This window comes from Chlorocebus sabaeus, chromosome 27, assembly GCF_047675955.1.
Source record: "Chlorocebus sabaeus isolate Y175 chromosome 27, mChlSab1.0.hap1, whole genome shotgun sequence".
Classification (NCBI taxonomy): Eukaryota; Metazoa; Chordata; class Mammalia; order Primates; family Cercopithecidae; genus Chlorocebus; species Chlorocebus sabaeus.
Genome location: NC_132930.1, coordinates 40388934 through 40394945, shown reverse-complemented (window position 1 = coordinate 40394945; position 6012 = coordinate 40388934).

The window sequence follows — 6012 nt, the reverse complement described above, 5'->3', positions numbered from 1 at the left end:
CTCCAGAAAAGATGTCAATCGATTAGTAAGTGCTTATTGAATCAACACTATCTGAGATACCATGTTGAGTGTTTGAATTCTCACAACCTGCAAGATATAAAATTAGAGCTAATACTACATGCATCGGGGCACAGGGAGGCTAAGTTACTTGCGCAAAGTCAGACAGTTAATGTGGCAAGTTATTTAGCAAATATTCCCCATGCTCCCTTGCATTTCCTGATTTCCCTTGCAGATAGTTGAAACTGTTGAACTAAATTCAGCTAATAGAATGTTGGGGGCATTGCATGTGTCACCTCCTGGCTAAGGCATTAAAGAATCAGTGTTCCTTTCTTCTACCCTATCTTCCCTGTTTTGTATTCTGCCATCTGAAGCATGTGGCCCCCAAGGTAAGGTTGGCAGGAGTGCTGTCCAACCTGAAGCGGACTTCACATGGGGATGCATAAACCTTTGCTGTATTTAATGCACTTCAAATTTCAGTTTTGTTATATTATTTTGACTAATATGGGCTCAGTATTGACATCAGGCAGCTCTTTGACCATTCATTGAAAAAAGCCTATTGTACAATGCTCTGAGGAATATTTGAAGACTTGTAAGGTTTAGCAATAGCAGCAGCAGACACTGTTCTTTGCAACTTGGTCAAGGTGCATTCTATGACAAGCACCATTTGCTTTCTAGCCATCTTTTTTACATACGGACATGTTTCTAAGCACAGTTAGGGTGATGGAAACCATGCTTTCAGAGATTTCATGAGCTGCATTCATTAACTGAATAAAACATTTTTGGAAGTGTTAACACATACCTACCCAAACATTTCACTTTACAACCTATGTAATATACAACTCATATAACAGATGGAGGATGTAGGTTTGCACACAATGGCTGCTGTGGTCTGAATGTTTGTGTCCTTTCAAAATGTGTATGTTGAAACCTAATCTCCAATGTGATGATATTAACGGGATACCTCTGGGCAGTGATTAAATCATGAGGGTAAAGCCCTCATGAATGGGATTAGTGTCCTTATAAAGACTTTAGAGAGCTCATTCATTCCTTCTACCACGTGAGAACTCAGTGAGAAGGTGCCTTCTGTGAACCAGGAAGTGGGCCCTCACTAGACACTGAATCTGCCTACGACTTGATTTTAGACTTTACAGTCTTAAATTTCTGTTATGAGCTACCCAGTCTATGGTATTTTGTTACTGCAGCTGGAGCAGGAGGCTAAGGTAATGGCATATAAATCTGTGTGTCCCACACAATAATAAAAGGTGCATCATCTGACTTGCATTTATATGCCAAAAGAACATGACTGTTATTTATATGTATCCAGTGATAGTGAACTGAATAGAGTAGAAAAATTAAAAATAGAAAACCTGAAAAAATATCAGTATAGCAATCAAATCGGAATTTGAGAATTTCCAAACCCTCCTTCCTGACCCCATTCATGTTTCTCCTTCTCTGTTAAAGACACCTACCCAAGATGTTTCCATTGGTGAGATGGCTTACCACTTCAAGGAGCAGTTAATTTCTATTTTCTGAAACAATTTACATCAAACAGAGAAATACAGAAAGTGACCCAACTCACTCAATGAGAGTAGCACCATCTTGATGATGAAACACTGTAAGGACGTACTGAAAGGGGAAATTATAGAGCAATATCACTTACATAAAGATTTCTATTAGATCTGCAAACTTAGCAGTATCATCTATACATATAGATCTTGACAAGGTAGGGTTCATTCCAGGAATATAAGAAAAAATATAAGAAAAATCTATTCAGGTATTTTTAAGAGACAAAAGTAACTCTTTTAAAAGAAACAAAATTCACATAATGTTAAAATTTTATGAAAAAAATCAAACAATTTGGGAATAAAGGAATTGCCTTAAGCTGAGCATCTTCCAAAAACCTATGACAAAAATTATGCTTAAATGAAATGGCAAAATTCTAAGGACTCTTTTGTCTCTTGCAATATTGATTTCTTTTAAGCCCTAATCTTTTGTCTACCTAGAAAATACAGGGATACCCCCATGTTTATTTTTTATTTCATATTACTTTGGTTAGGGCTTTTCTTAAAGTGTCCAAGAGAAGAGGTGATAGAAATATTCCTACTAGAGCTGTTTCTATTTCTCATGCATAGACACCTGATTGATTTTTTTTTTTTTAAAATAATGAATTTACACTTGGAAATGTTGACCTCTTATTTGCAAATCATATAACTTTCTTCCTTCTTCATGGCTTCGATTTTGCAATCTGTGGGTTTTTTTTTTTTTTTTCGTGGGGGCAGGGAGATGGAGTTTTTGCTCTTGTTGCCCAGGCTGGAGTGCAGTGATGCGATCTCAGCTCACCACAACCTCCGCCTCCAGGGTTCAAACGATTCTCCTGCCTCAGCCTCCTGAGTAGCTGGGATTACAGGGACGTGCTACCACTCCCGGGTAATTTTTTGTATTTTTAGTAGAGACGGGGTTTCTCCAATTGGTCAGGCTGGTCTTGAACTCCCAACCTCAGGTGATCTGCCCGCCTAGGCCTCTCAAAGTGCTGGCATTACAGGCATGAGCCACTGTGCGTGGCTTGGTTTTCATTTTTATTGAAAATGAGATCTTTTCCCCAAAATATAGGAAATAAATTGTGAAATGTAATTGGTCTGGCACAACTTTATTTCTATTACATTTACCAGACTAAATGGTGATAGCACTTTCCCATTGATGACGATTTTCCTCAAATGCAACTAAAATGTCAATGCTATTCCAATAAAAATCTCAGCAGGGTTTGACAAGCATTTTATAATGCATATGGGCTGGGTGTGGTGGCTTACACCTGTAATCCCAGCGCTTTGGGAGGCCAAGACAGGCAGATCACTTGAGGTCGAGTTCGAGACCAGCCTGGCCAATATGGTGAAACCCCGTCTCCACTAAAAACACAAAAATTAGCTGGGTGTGGTGGCAAGCGCCTGCAATCCCAGCTACTCCAGAGGCCGAGGCAGGAGAATTGCTTGAGCAGTGAGCCAAGATTGCACCACTGCATTCCAACCTGGGAGACAGAGTGAAACTCTGTCTAAAACTAATAATAATAAAAATAAATGCATATGGAAGAGCAAAGAATCAAGAATAGCTAAGGCCATTACTGCCATTACTGTATCTTTATAATATCCACTATGGGAAGCCTTTCCATATTTTATATACCTGTAAGCTATAATATTAGAAATAATTTTGAAGAAGACTCACAACAAACAGCATAATGCCGCAGCACAGAGACCCCAACATAGATCCACACAAATATGAAACCTGGATGTACAGATGTAGTGTGACATACAGGGGGAAAAGCTTGGACTCTAACAATGGGTTTTAGGACAAGTGAGTAAATAATCCACGTGGAATTAACTTTTGTGAGAGTGTGGACTTAATATGACTTTGAAATTTTTTCATACAGAAAAATCTGGACCTAGATCCTTTTTCAAAAGATTTTTACAAAACCTATAACTGACCACTTGTATAACAATATGGATTCCACTGTTGTATGAAAGTTTATTTTTAATACCAATTTAACACGAAACACTATTTTCTTACACTTAGGGTAGGGAAAGATTTCTTTTATTTAAAAAGTACAAGAAACCCAATGTTAAAGTTTTTTTTTCTCTAGGAATTTTTAAGAGTGCCCACATTTTCTTTTAAAAGTTTAAAATGAACAGTTCAATAGTAGGCAAAGAATATAGGTTATACACAGAAAATTCAAATATCCAATAAACAGGCAATTCACAGAAAATTTAAATGTCCAATAAATATTTGCAAAGGGGTACTAGCTCATTAATAATTAGGAAAATGAAAACAATATATTGTTTCAAGTTTAGTATTGCCAAATATTATGTTGAAATCCCCGTTTCTGCAGATCTTCAACTCCTATCAGGATGTTACCATTTCACAACTATCAGATTGGCAAGTTGCTTTTCATGTAGACAATTGACATTTATACTTCTCCAGCATGCACCGTATGACCAGTGTGTTCGACATCATTGGTGTTTATCAATACACTGGTTCTCTTGTTTTTCCTATGTGCAAAGATGGTGGTGCTGAATAGACCTGTTAGATTACGTGACCAGTTCTGGGCAGCCGGTTGTGAGTGGAGTGCTGTGTGTTCTCACCGGTGCAAGATCCTCTCCTCGTACTCTTTTCCTGTCTCAGTGATGGAGACACCCAGGTGATCCCGAGGGGCAGCTACAAGATGGGGCCCTCCATCAGCCCAGGTCCCTAACAGACTGTGGGGAGCTGAGCACCTTATTGACCCATGGTGGACATGTACTGTGAATGAGAAATAAACATTTCTTTTGTTGAACAACTAGAATTGCCAAATAAATGAGTGCCAACCTCAAAAAGTCCCACGTGAAGTTTCTCTAGGGTACAGACCTATAAATAGAACTGCCAGGCATGAATACAGAACCTGGCACAGAATTGGCATTCCCTAAATTTGGGTGAGTGAAGTCTAGCCTAGCTTACCCTAGTTTCAGATATATAGAAAATAAAATCCAATGCTTCCCATCAAGGAGCTCAGAGAAGTGTATATTCACAATACAGCACACCTCCCCTTCTGTGCTGTTCAGTAGAGCAGCCACTAGGCATGTGAATGCTTGGAATGTGGCTAGGGTGGCTGAGGAACTATAATTTTAAAATTGAAGCGGTGTAAAATATCTTTCCATTAAAAACTTCAGGGTTTTGGTAGGGTTACTTTTGATTACAATAACTGAAAATTTAGCATTAAACTTGAAACATGCTGTATATGTAAAATACATACCAGATTTCTGAAACTTTTTTTTTTAAAGTGTGCATGTAATGTTGCAGTAAATATTTTGCTGATTGAAGATAAAGAATATTCTAGATGTATTGCGACAAATTAAATGTTTAATTTCATCTGTTCTTTTTACTCTCTTAAAATGTGGCTATAAATTGGCTCACATTATGTTTCTATTGGACAGCAAGACCCTAGACTAAGTCTAGATCCTTAGCATGGCATCTCATCCCAGCAGTCTGATGGATGTGCAAACCTTACAAAGCAACTCATACTGAGTGTAGCTGTGGGAAAAAATGACTACACAGTACAAAGCAGAGGGCTTTGCAGATACTAGGGGGTACTAAGGTGCTCCTGCCAAAACACTATCCTACACACTACTTCATTTATCCTGTCATTTATTAACAAAATATAGGCTGGGCGCCATGGCTGACGCCTGTAATCCCAGCACTTTGGGAGGCCAAGGTGGGCCAATCACCTGAGGTTGGGAGTTTGAGACCAGCCTGACCAACATGGAGAAACCCCGTCTCAACTAAAAATACAAAATTAGCTGGGCATGGTGGCACATGCCTGTAATCCCAGCTACTCAGGAGACTGAGGCAGGAGAATCACTTGAACCCAGGAGGCGGAGGTTGTGGTGAGCCGAGATCCTGCCATTGCACTCCAGCCTGGGCAACAAGAGTGAAACTCCGTCTCAAAAACAACAAAAAAATGTAGTAATTGGAGGTCCTTCAAAATTAAGGTGAGGACACACAAATACGCAACACAGTTCTGCCCCTACTCCCTCGATGTTAGAAATGTATTAATTTCATGACATGCACATTCAAGTTAAGCTATTTTCTAAATGAAGTAATGTGATAAATGAAGGCTCGTAATATTTGAAATGAAAGGGCACCATGTAAACCTGGTCAATCAGGTGTTATTAATTCTCCTGAGCTTCAGTTTTAATGTTTTCTATAACAGTGTACATTAGTGACGGCCACTTCCTAGCTTTACACGCTTGAAGTCAATTTCCCCTCATGTTTCCTATTTGACTTACCACACTACAGCTACCCCTGGTACTCTATGCATAATACAGAGCCCCTTCAGTTTCCTGCTGCCTTATTTGACCTTCACTCTTCCCTAAATAACTACTGTCAAAGGTGACAGTTAATGATCCCGAACTGATCAAATTGCTGAACTTAAGCAACTCACCTCCCTTTTTCTCAATCTGCCAATATTTGTCACAAGTCCAATTCTCT